We start from the raw sequence: 14,304 nt of genomic DNA on the forward strand, positions 1-14,304 counted from the left end.
AACTGGTTTCCCTGCCTTGCCTTCCCTGTGGAAACCCCAGTAAAGGCCCTGACCTAAACTCTTTCCTTACTCCTATCTTCTGCCACCTGATCAAAACCTGGTGTTTTTCCCTTGGCCCAGCCTGGCATGCAGCGACTCCCTCTCTAGGGACTTAAGAGCATAATAAACATGGTTTTCCTGAACCTCTCCTATGTCTCCCCTTGTGGTTACACCCAACTCACCATCTTATAAAAGAACACAGAACAAAACTCTACTTTTAGGAATAAAGGAGTCCCTTCCAATTTTCAATTGCTTTGACAGACATACGATATAGATGTGTTTATTTCTTCTTTTTCTTTAGTTTTTAAATACAGTTTTACACCCCCAAGAGAACATAGATTACCACATCTATTCCTACCATGTTCAATGTAGAATATAGTTTGAAGTAGGTAGAAATAAGAATCTAACTTAATTTCCAAAATAGGTACGTGTCCTAGCATCATTCATTTAAGCATCTACCTTTACCTCATTATTTTTCAGTGTCTCTTACAATCATATTAGCTCAGACATATAATTTCACTTGATATATGTATCAATACTTGATCAATTGACATAGCAATTTCAATCATATCTTTGATTAATATTGACAAATATTTTTTATGAAAGTGTTTCTACATTATTTTTATATTTTTTTCTGCTCACTTTTTTTTTACAGTAGACCTGCAGAACTTATTTATTTTGCATACCTTAAACTTTGTACCCTTCGACCAAACACTCCCTATTTCCTCCTCTCTCCAACCCCTGGCAGCTACTCTCCTCTCTGCTTCTATGTGTTTGGCTATTTTAGATTCCACATGTGAGATCATGCAGTATTTGTCCTTTTGTGTCTGGCTTATTTCACACAGGATAATGTCCTCCTCAATTGCTTCTGATTATTAAATTATTAATCCTGGAAATCAAATCGTCTCTTTCTCATGCCTAATCACTTATCATGAAGTGTTAGATGAATTAAGATCCATCCATTTTTATCTTATTTTAACCTACTGTTATTTCAAATTGCAGTCCAAAAACTCCCAAAATATTTAGGAAATAAATTTTATTTTGCTAAGTTTGTGTGCTTGTTTTTTCTTTAAAGAATGGTTGCCAGGGATGGACAATGTTTTCCTCATCCTCTCCTGTGTCTCCTCTTTGTGGCCGCACCTGGCCCGCCATCTCATAAAAGAACACAGAACACTGAAACTATTGAATTAAAAAGATAATCTGAATTACTTTTAGTTTTATTTATTTGTACTGATCTAATTCTCCCTTTATCATGGGTCATCTGCACAAAGACATCAGAATCAAAGTGGTACAAGATGTTTCTTAAGCCCATAACTGGAACATTTTATATCTTCCTAAGTGGATAGAATCCTTGATATATTTCTCAAAAGACAGTAAAGCTACTTCTTTACCCCTCTGTTCTCACCCAACATGGAGGTGATTCATGTAAACAAATTCATTAACACTTCAGATTCCTTAAATCAAATGAACCATTCATAAATTAATGTTTGTGTTCCACTGCATTTTGTCGGGTACTCTTGATTCCTGTTTTCTAAATATGCACATACTTTTTTAAATAAATGTGTTTATAAATTATTAAAACATATCATCAAGTTATTGTTTTATGGAACAACCTGAGATTAAATAAACTTTCAAGCCCTCTTCAAGGTATTTTTTCTGAACCAAGAAAAACATCAGGAAAGTATATTTTTTCCAAGAAAAACTGATTCTAATGTCAAAAGTTTCAATGTAACCATGAAAGTTAGGTGATAGAATTCATATTAAAATATTTGGTCTAGTTGAAATCTAGAGAGCTTTTGAGCTAAACAGATATTTTGCACAGAAATACGTCAGTATCCTAGGGTATCAAAGACATAAGCCCCTTTTTGTCCTATGTCAGATCATGCAATCATCTCCAAAGATGGAAGAAATCGGTTTAGATGAGAAAGACTAGGAATACTAATTATATAGCTAAGAGAGATGGTGAAGGTAAGTATATGGAAGGAAGTGAAATAATGTTTTTAAATCATTAAAGGGAACTAGTGAAATTATAAGCTACTAAAGTAATTCTGTGAAAGGCCAATCTTTTTAAAGCTGGGTTCAAGGCTGGCTCAGCATGTTTTAAATGAATACACTATGGTTAGAATTTTCTGAATTATAAGAAAGCTTCATGGATTTTTTAATGTACAAAATCAATATTAAATTCACCATTTCTGCATATTTGTCCTTATAAAGATTTGTCAGAATATTATATTACCTTACTTTACAGAAATAGTCTGTACTGAAGATGCCAACTCCTTTCATTAGATGGGCACTATTATCTAAACAGCTTCTAATATCAGACTAAGAGGCTTATTGCTCAGGATTTGTTGTCATTTATCTTTTATGATACCATTTATAATGGGTATTTATGTTAAAGACAGAAAAAGCAAGTAGCATCTTACAATGTGAAGACAAATATAAAATAATTACTGTTACTAAATTATTTTATTTAAAAAGATTAATCCTAAAATCAGTTCTAAAGAACTATTTTTTCAAATCACGTAAAGATAAAAAGAATTATTAAATCAGAGAATTATGAGCAGGGTCCAAATCATCATGCTTTATTTAAATAACAACATATAAGAAGGTCTAGAAATTTTACTTTTGTCAAGTTTGTCATCTTTCAGGATCTTCAGGTACTTCTTTAACATGGTTTTGATGACATGAAAGGTCCTGGGTGGTTCAAATAAGAATGATAGTCTCTTCTTAAGAAGTAATAAAGATGAAAGTACTACACATAAGAATCACCCTAATACAAAAAATAAAATCTGAGTGTCCAGTCCATCATAAACTAATAAACAGTAAGTCTGAAAAAAAAGATAAAGACACTGAAACACCTCTTAAATGGACCTCTCTCAATTTCATTCTTAAAAAAAAAAAAAAATTTTAAAGAATGTTTATGACTTTTAAGGAAGGAGAGAAACCATTTCATTCATTCAAAGAAGAATAAATTTTTTCATGACTAAAATAGTATCTAATACAGACCTGTGTTGATGGGGCAAGGAGCTAGAGGTTCATACCTTCATTGTGTAAGGGAGCCATGTATATAAGAGACGTTAGTAATTGTCTTAAGAGATAAGAGATAAGCAGCATTTCATTAGTACCTTCAGTAAGGTGAACAAAACTGAGGAATTTTACAGATAGTTCAACATTTCTTCTGAACAGCAATTAAAAAAATAAACTACTTCATAGAACACTACTTAATAGCAAACAAAGTTGTAAATGTTTACCAGTCCAATTGTCAAACTATTAAAATACCGGTGAAGCTTCTAGTGGAAGTGAAAACTGGTTATACAATTTTTCTGGAAGGAATTGTGACAATATTTATAAGTAGCCTCAAAAATTAGCCTAGGAGGGCTCTAGCCAGTGTTGTTCAGTGTTTAGAGCATTCACTCGAGCACCAAAGGGTCAAGGGTTCAATTCCCAATCAAGGGCACATACCTGGGTTGCAGGTTGGATCCCAACCCAGTAAGGGTGCAAACAGGAGGCAACTAATTAATGTCTCTCTCACATCGATGTCTCTCTCTCCCTCCTTCCCCTTCCTTCCTTCTCTCCCTCCACTTTCTCTAAAAATCAATGGAAAAAATATTCTCGAGGTAAGGATTAACCAAAAAGAGCCTAGTAGCTCCTTGAAGAAATGATTCCAGGGCTGAGGCAGGGAAAATACAAGATAATCCTGGAAAATTTTGTCTGGAAAATCTTGTGATGCCAAAGAAACGGTCAAAAAAGAATGGAGCATATTGAAAAGATAAGAGCCAGTTGAAGGAGCTCCTAAGATCCAATGATGAAATCATATGAGCAACAAAATAAATACTAAGAGTATTAGAGTATGGTCCATATAATAAAATAAGTATCTTTGAGTCCATACTAAAATAAGCAATTGAACAAATGAGCAGGCAAATGGAGATGTGACAGTTCTCTCATACAAAAAAAATTCTAATTTCTAAATGCAGGAAAAAGGAGAGAAACAGAAAAGCACCATTAGGCAAACACCACAATAATAAATAAATAATAAGCAGGAATATTCACTGTTGTATGCTAAAATTAGTTTGAGGAGAAACAGGATATTTGCAGTCTCAACACATCTCCCCTAAGATATTTATTACAAAAAGAAAATTTTTAACTTTACAGTGGAAAACGCAGCAGACACCTTCGTAATTATGGTTAACATCCCCAGAAATAAGACATCATCTATCTCATGATATGACACCCTAGGAAGGGACCATCACTTCAGTGGTATTCTTGACACACACAAAAAAATACATAACCTCAATCTAATTATGAGAACCTCAGGAAAACAAAAATTGAGAGAAAGTACAAAAAACAAACCGGTACACTTGAAGAGTGTCAAGATCATGAAAGATAGGAAAGACTGAGTAACTCACAAATTGGAGACTACTAAAAAGACATGATATCTACACACAAAACAGAACCCTGAAACAGGAAAAAGGCATTAGTAAAAACAAACAAACAAACAAAAAAACTGCTGATATCACAATAAATACTGTGGCTTAATTAATAGAATTGTACCAACGTTAATTTCTTAGTTTTGATCATGAACTATGGTTATGTAAGGTATTAACATTAAGGCAAGGCACATAAGAATCACCTAGAGAATTCTTTAAATTGTTGTAGATTGGCACCACCCTCATGATATTCTAAGCCAATAAGCTTGAGTAAGGTCCAGGATTTGCATTTTTAATAAGCCCTCCTGAAGATTCTGGCACAGAGGAGTTCTGTAATATTATATAATATCAGATTTTTTACAGGCATTTATATCATAAAGTTATTTAATAAAACACAAATTGCACAGCATATACTCAAATAACAAATGGCATTATACGTTAGGTCTATCACTTGCTGTATACATGTGTTTTCCATTTTTTTAACCACATTCTTATTTCTGAGCCAATCAGAAGAGTTTGGGTGGGCTAATTCCCAGGGCAGTTTCAATATCCCCACTGCATTTATGAAAGAAGTAGTATGAATCTAACAATAATGAAATGCGCTTCAGAAGCAGAGCTATGTTTTGATTCCATTCAATAGTTGTTACGAATTACTTTTATGGCACTTGCTTTCTGGAATTTGACTAAGTTATCATCTTTGATATCAAAGCCTTATTAATAAAAAAAAATAGTCATTAGAAAGCAATAGCTTTCTCTAAATAATTTTGGCGTCTCAGAGTAAGCAAGAAGAAGCAGGGGTACAAGTAAATTTTGGAGGCACTCCAGCAACCTAACACCTTCAATATGCAATCGGGAAATTCTCCTTAAACTTTGTTATCAGATCCTCAGAGCATAATTTTCATTACAAATGAGCAAGTCTTGATAATAATGATATAAAGACTTTACCACTAAATCAAGACTGTACAGGGTCCTTGTCTATAATACATTCTTATGCTCTCCCACTGAATCAGTAGATCTCCATTTTTACCCTTTGAGAAAACTCTGAGAGTCCTGAACTATTTGGAATTGGGTTTAAGCTTAATATAGGAATTTCTATACAAATACCACCTTAGGAATTTCTATGTCATCCTTGATATAGTGCATAGAAGTCCTCACTAAAACAAATAAAACTACAAAATATTGTCATAAGAAATTAAAGATCTAAAAACATGGAGAGACAGTCCACACACATGTTTTGGAAGACTTAACATTGTCAAAAGGTAATTCTCCCCAAACTGATCTATAAATTCAAAGCAATCTCTATCAAAATCCTCGCAGGCTTTTTGTAGAAATCAGCAAGTGGATCCTACAATTTATATAACAACACAAAGGAACTAGAATGGCCAAAACAATGTTTAAAAATAATAATAAAGTTAAAAGACTTACACTACTGATTTCAAATTTACTATAAAGCCTCAATAATCAAGACAGTGTGGTATTAGAGTAAGAATACACATATAGATCAGCTTCAGAGCCCAGATAAAATAACCTCATATTTATAATCAATTCAATATCAACAAAGCTGCAAAGGAAATTCAATAGAGAAAGATGCAGTACCACTATTCACACTACATAGAAGTAAGAAAACTTGAGTGTTATCTGCTATTTGCCTCAATGAAGTTTGATTCAGTTTATGTCCCATTGTTATTTGTTGAAAGTGGATATGGCCCAGCAGTTGTGCTTTACAGGTCACTGGACATTCCAGTCCAAAACAATGAACAAATAAATAATTTACAAATCTCAAAAGCAAACAATATGGGGCCTGTCTTTAAATCTCTCTCCATCAACTACAATTTAGAATAAAAAATAAACAACCTCCCCATGTCACATATCAAAAAAAAATCAATAGAGAAAACTGGTCTTTTCAACAAATAGTGTTCGGGCAGTTAGGGAAAAACAAAAACAAAAAACAACCTTAGACTCTTACTTCACACCATATACAAAAATTAACTCAAAATATTTATCATTGATCTACACATGAAAGCTGATGACAAAACTTTTAGAAAAAAATCTTTGTGACCTTGGTTCTTAGATTCAACACTAAAAGCATATTCAATAATTTAAAAATTGATAAGTTGTACTTCATCTACATTAAAATATTTTGTGTTAAAGCCCATGAGAAAATATTTGCAAAATCAATTTCTAACAAGAAACTTGCATCCAAAACACATTTTTTTAAAACTCTTACAATTTGAAAAAAAATGGGTGAAAGGTTTTAATAGACATTTCATAAGGAATATATACAATGGCTCATACGCACACAAAATATGTTCAATATTAGCGCTATAGATTGAATGTCTGTGTTCCCCCAAAACTCTAATATTAAAACCTAATCTTCAATATGATGATATTAGAAAGTGGGGCTTTTTGGAGGTTAGTACCCTTATAAAAGAGGCCCCAGAAACCTCCTTTCTCCCTCTGGCCTGTGAGAACACAGCTAAAAGATGGCCATCCGTGAACCAGGAAGGGGCTCACACCATATACCAAATCCGCTAATCCTTGATCTTAGACTTCCTAGCTTCCAGAATTGTGCAAAATCTATTTCTGTTGTTAATAAACCACCCAATCTGTGGTATTTTATTATAACTATCCAAATGGACGAAGATAATTAGTCATTATAAAAATGCAAATCAAAATCAACGTACACTTCACACTCATTAGAATGGCTACTCAAAAAGACAAATACATCAAGTGTTAGCAAAAATGTAGAGAAACCAAAACTCTTATACTACTTGTCCAGCTGATACATGCAAAATGGCACATGTAAAATGACACAATCTCATTGAAGAAAGGTCCGGCAATTTGTTTAAACATTAAATATAAACTTACTATATGATCCACCAATTCCACTCATAGAACTCTACCATAGTATATGGAGACATATACATGAGAATTTACAAAAGCATTATTTGTAATAGCTAAAAGTTAGAAACTATATAAATGACCATAAACTATCAAAAACAAAATGTCAGGCATCCGTACAATGTAATACGTTCCAGCAACAAAAAGGAACAAACTTCTGATACACACCACAACATGGAGGGACCTCAAAACATTTCACTTAGGTGAAAGAAGCCAGGTGCAAAATATTGCCCATTGTATAATTTCATTTATACGAAATGTTCAGAAAAGGCAAATTTCCAGAGACAAAAAGCAAATCAATAGAAAGTAGATCAATCATTGCTTAGGACTGGAATTGAGTGTTAACTATAAATGGGCTGGAGAAAACTTTTGGGGGCAATGAAATGTTCTAAAATAGATTATAGTGATGGTTGCACAGCTCTATAAATTTACTGAACAGGAGAATTTTATGATATGTAAATCATTTATGTATGTATATATTATGATATGTAAAAGAATCTCAAGTATCATAAGATCCTGGAAGAAACATTCTGTAAAAATCAGTATAAAATGGTTAATTAATGTTTTCTTTGGAGTTGACTCACCATAAAATAACATAATACTTTATGAGGCTAGACCAACAATGACCTTAAAACAATGTTGGTAACAGAGTGAGGCTTAATTTTTTTCTTAGAAATTTTGTTGCTCTGATGTTTATGTTAAAGTTTAAAGTGTATCAAGAGAAAATTCAGAAAGATGATTTGGAAAAGAAATAACAATTGGACTCAACTTAAATAGTTCTCCTTTCCTGTACATATTATATTCCATACACCCTCTGAAACTCAGCTTCGCACATATATTCCAAAAGACCTCCAGGTCTCCAAATAGTCTGCTGAAACCCTGGCGAACCTCAGCCTTATCTTCAGAAAGAGAATAAATTTTGTGGTAGAGACTATCTGATAGAGATGATAGATAGATAGATAGATAGATAGATAGATAGATAGATAGATAGATAGATAGATAGATAGATAGATAGATAGATAGATGATAGATAGATGATAGATGATAGATAGATAGATGATAGATGATAGATAGATAGATGATAGATAGATAGATAGATAGATAGATAGATAGATAGATAGATAGATAGATAGATGATAGATAGATGATAGATAGATGATAGATAGATGATAGATAGATGATAGATAGATGATAGATAGATAGATAGATAGATAGATAGATAGATAGATAGATAGATGATAGATAGATATAGATAGATAGATAGATGATAGATAGATGATAGATAGATAGATAGATGATAGATAGATAGATAGATAGATAGATAGATAGATAGATAGATAGATAGATAGATAGATAGATAGATAGAGATAGATGATAGACAGATAGATGATAGACAGATAGATGATAGATAGATAGATAGATAGATAGATAGATAGATAGATAGATAGATAGATAGATAGATAGATGATAGATGATAGATAGATAGATAGATAGATAGATAGATAGATAGATAGATAGATAGATAGATAGATAGGTGATAGATAGGTGATAGATAGATAGATAGATGATAGATAGATAGATAGATAGATAGATAGATAGATAGATAGATAGATAGATAGATAGATAGATAGATAGATAGATGATAGAGATTTTAATTTTCATGAATATTTTATTTCCTTTTTTTATATAAATATGACTGATAAAAAGACTGTTTAGATCCTTAACTTTCTCCCTGTTAATGATAATGGTTAAACAATAACTTACTTGCAATTTTTTTAGATCAAATTCATCATTTTGTAGCATACAACTCAGTGGTTTTTAGTGTATTCACAATGTTGTACAACCACCACCACTATCTAATTCCAGAACATTTTCATCACTCCAAAAAGAAACCCCACAGTTATGAACAGTCTTCCCTATGCCCCAAGCCCTGGCAACCACTAATCCACTTTAGTCTCTAAGGATTTGCCTGTTCTGGGCATTTCATATAAATGGAATCATGCAATAAGTGACCTACAATGCCTTATATCTCATAGCACCTTGTACCATATTACTTTGATTTTTGAAGAGGTAGATGTGAAAGCCCATTTTATAATGGGACTCCTTTTTATTTTTAATTGGCTTTCATTAAAAAGAGCAGAGTTAATTAGAAACAATATTTTCAAACCCTAGCTCAGTACTTATTAACTATGTGAACCTGGGTAACTTAGTCAACCCTCTGAGCCTAGTTTTTTATCTGTAAGACTGGATAACATTAGCAACGCTTCAGGATTATCATGAAGACTAGAGATGTTTGTGTTTAGCACAAACCTAAGATAATATCTACTATTAATTCACAAAGATTATCTAATTACCATCATCATTTTAATTTGACACTCAGCTGTTAGTGCTAGAATAGGGATTATACAGCATGGAAAGGATGAACTAGGAATCAAGAGATTTGGACTCCAGGCCAAGCTCTGTGTTCAACTAGTATAAATGGCATGAACTTAAGTGCATGTCCGTATCTCTTTGGTGTGCAGTTTCATCACCTGTAAATTAAGGAGTTAGTCTAAAATCTGCTCTCCAGCCTGGCCAGGCGTGGCTCAGCGGTTGAGCATCAACCTAGGATCCAGGCGATTGGGGTTCGATTCCCAGTCAGGGCACATGCCCGGGTTGCGGGCTCTATCAATGACTCTATCACTGATGTTTCTATCTCTTTCTCTCCCTCTCCTTTCCTCTCTCTGAAATCAATAAAGATATATTTTTTAAAATAATAATAATAAAATCTGCTCTCCAATTGATCTCTACAGTTCTCCTCTGACCACAACATATATGATTCCACAAAATAGATGCATTAAACACTAGTTATTCCTTCTTTCTAAATAAGAACAACACACCCCAAGGAGTATCTGAGAGAAATCTTTTAAGTGGAAAACTATATTAGACCTTCAATTTACAGTTATTTTACCTAAAAGTAAATACCACTTAACTACTATTTACTATATAGATTGAAAGTGTATCTTCACAGAAAGCTAAATAATCAAGTGTCATGTATCCTATGTGGCAAAAGAAGGGAAGAGTGAAAATTTCTCCACACAGAAGGGTTGAGAGTGGCACCCACGTCTCTCCATTCACTTGTAGCATCATGCAATGCTCTGCAGTCCCTCTATGCCCAGTTTAACTTCTGAAGCAACCATCATTCCAAGGTAGAAAGAAAATGATACACTGGAAGCGTGATTATTTTTCTGACCACGCTGACTCTATTTGAGTTCTAGAACTTGGCCTAGATATTTTTTAACCCTCTCTCATAAACTATCCCACTTCCTCATCTGACCTCAGTATTTTTATCATAAACTTAATACTGTAGGCCTTAGATTCTACCACTCATTGCCAACCTTAGCATCCTATATGCATATTTTATTTCTAGAGTCACCCACCATTGTAACAATTCAAGTAGTGAAAGTAGAAATGAGAATTGGTTTCTTATTGTACATTTTGTTTCCTATGTATTACCATGTATAGTGAGTATGTTTTCTTTAAATTCATACTATATCTGAATTACAATTCAAGTAAAATAGAAAAACCAATATTACTTAGACAACCTATGTGCTCTTTTTGTTACTTTGACATTTTAGTCCCACGTTCCTTTCCCTGATTTACTAATATAGAAGATTTTCATAACTGTTCTGCACAAATAAAATAATTCAAATAAATCATTTGGAAATCTGGAACTGGCATTTTAAAAGGTGCTGAATTCCACCATCTATTTTATGCTATCAAATTACTTCTAAAAAGTTATCTTTACTCTAGGTCCATACCTCAGGGCAGTTTTATGAATAAGTTCAACTTAAAATAAGTTCCTTTTAGAATATCAGAATTTTAGAAGGGATCCAACGTGGACCCACTACCTATCACCTAAGATCAAATGGCATGAGATAGAAATGTTTGTTATAAAAATATTCTCCTAGAAGCCTCTTCCATGGCCTTGTAATTTAAAATGATCAGGTTACTCTTAGAAATAAATTCAACACTGAATGTCAACAGAAAATTTGAAGTCATATGCAATATCCTAAGTTTCTGGCTTCAAACTTTTAAATGATTAAAACCATTATTACTAAAGTGATATCACCATCATGATTATTACATATACACTACATATATACCTATCTCAAAGAGCTTATAACAGTGATTAAATATCTGAGGAGAAAACAGCAGTCTCAAAATGTTAAATTGAGCCCTATCTCTGGACCAGCTGGATTGTGAGACACGTGTGGACAGGGTTTTGTCCATCTTATTCTTTGCTGTATCCCCAGCATCAAGAACATGTTTGACCAATGGTAGGCATTTAATAAGTGAAGAATTCTTCGGAACATGGCTTTTGTAATAGCTTTAAACATAGCAGTCAGGTGCTATCGAAGCCTGACTGCTGACTCCGGGCCAATATGAGTTGAATTTCCTAACCCTTAGAGTGACAAGGGCCTATATGCAATGCAGTGATGTCTGTCCAGCAAAAGAAAATAATCAGTCCTAGGAAGAACTGAGAGAAAAGGGAAACAGGTCCCGGCCTCCTCCACACATACTCTTAAGATGCACTTTATATATACTAAATGAAGGTAAATCTGGGGCGCTAAAAAGAATCTTTTCTTCCCTTTCACTTGAATCAAAATTCATACATTCACTCCTTTGGCATACTTGTCTACTCTTGTGATTTTCCTTTCTCTCTGACTTCTCCATCTACCTACATCTGACTGCTCTGTCCCATATCTAATCTTTGTTTTTAATGCTTTTCTGATTAGCTTTCCCACCATACTGCAAAAACTCTATAGATATAACTAAAAACCCCACCTTCTACCTCCACCACACAGTGTTTTCAGTGTTCCATTTCCCCACTTTTCCTTCTTAATACATAGTACTGACAAGCCACTTCTCATAAAACCTGAGGCCTAGAATTCATCTCAATGTTTATATTTCCAACAACAATAATAGCAGCCAACTTTTACTGAGCACTTTACTCATCACAAAACCCAAGCTATATGGATAATTCCTGTCCCATTTTTCAGTTAAAGAAACTAAGGCTTATCACTTTGCCACAATCATACAGCATGGAAACAACAGTGCTGGGACCTAGAGAGTGTTTTTAAATACTATGCCATATTGCCTCTCACATAATTATTTGCAAAGTCATCTAATTTTCTAAAACAGAACCCAAAACTATTTTTTCGTTTTTCTTCCAAGCATAAAACTCCAGTTCAGGATCTGATTATAATAAGCTTCGTTAATAATGTCATGTATAAAAAAACACACCTGCTTTTCTTCTGAACTAGTTTTAGAAGACCTATATTCTAGTCTGGCTTCATCCATGACTATGTGACCTTACACATGTTATTCAAACTCCCTGTGCCTCAGTTTCTCATCTTTAAAATTAAGATAATAAAATCTGCTTTAGCATGATTGTTTTCAGAACTAAAAAAAAAAAAAAAATCCCTATTTGGGGAAGTTGAAAATAATATACAAATGTAAAAGTAGGCCAGTAATTCAGCATCCTTTCTAGCCTCTCAGGCTTATTTTTCTTACAATGAGCTGCTAACATGATCCTTTCTTGCCGTTAAACTATGTGACTGTTCTGTACTGGCAACTATCCACATAAAATGCAAACTTTTGACTCTTCAGAAATCTTCATCAACTTATTATAGAGCTTCTTTTCTAGACAAACTTGTATTTTCTCTGCTCTTTTATGCCACAAACCAATTGCCCACCTACCCCACAATGTTGTTGTCTTCTAAATTCCTCCACTTTATCTCCATTTGCTCCAAAGCCCTTCAACAGTTCCCTGCAAGTAACAACTCATATGCTACATCAAAGTGACTTCAGATTGCTTTTCTAGGACAACTTCCAACCCCCTCCCCACAAAACCGGGTTTTTCCCTATATCTTAATCTTCCCTAAATTTCTATCCCCCATTCCTGGGTAGAGCTCCTCTCAGTCATCCAGGAACAATAGATCTCTGACATTCCTGGCACCCTTTATTCTCAGTGCCCACAGAATCCTAATTTATGTATCTATTCAAGTTTGGGAAGACTGACAAACCTTTTACTCTCATTTTGTAAAATAACTCCACTCTGATGGGCAAAGAAATGTTTCTACTTTTAAGCAGGCAGACTAATTGCCATGCTTTCCATGCCCCACTCCCCCTCCCCCCAACACTGTCCCTGCCCTTTAGTTAGGCTCCATTCTTGATGGTGACTCCTATATTCTTCCTATCTCCCTGCTCCCTGTCTGCTCAAATCTGACATCCTGAGAACTGGGCATGCTCAGTGGCCAAAGTCAATTCTGGGATGCAAATTGAAATCTTTTGCAGATTTTGAGCTGGCAGGAGAGGTAAGGCCCTAAAAATACAGTGGCCCAGAATTTGCTTACTCCCCATGAGGTATTATTTCATTTAAAGGTGTGTTCAAAGCCTAGGAATAGACTCAGGAATGGACAGCTTGCTGCCAGTCCCTAGTCTGCTACGTGGGTCACTGACCTGAGTAGCAGAGGGCTGAGAACAGCTCCTCCACCTGGTGTGGTGCAGGGAGGAGATCTCTGCTATTCTGAGCTGTGATAGTGCTGAGAGATGGCTGGAAGCTTTCGTTTGGCATCTCTGTTGTGTCAAGAAAATACTGTTGGGGGGGTTTTTTCTTTCTTTTTTCCCCCTTGAACACAGTAACATCCAGAATGAGAAGGGAGATGTTGCCTGAGGATCTACAAAGACTGTAAGCCAGCCAGAGAGATTGTGGAGAGGACAGACAAATCAACTACTTACCCGAGAATTAGATCCAGGGGGGGAGGCTTAAAGACCCAGAGATAAACAGGCTATTTCCAAATGGCAATTCCGGAACCTCTGAGATATTCAAATCTGAATTGTGTGCCTATTCCCCAAAAATGCATACCTTCTTTGTACGTGAGCAGTGACACAT

Source organism: Miniopterus natalensis, chromosome 8 (genome assembly GCF_054644295.1).
Source record: "Miniopterus natalensis isolate mMinNat1 chromosome 8, mMinNat1.hap1, whole genome shotgun sequence".
Taxonomy (NCBI): domain Eukaryota; kingdom Metazoa; phylum Chordata; class Mammalia; order Chiroptera; family Miniopteridae; genus Miniopterus; species Miniopterus natalensis.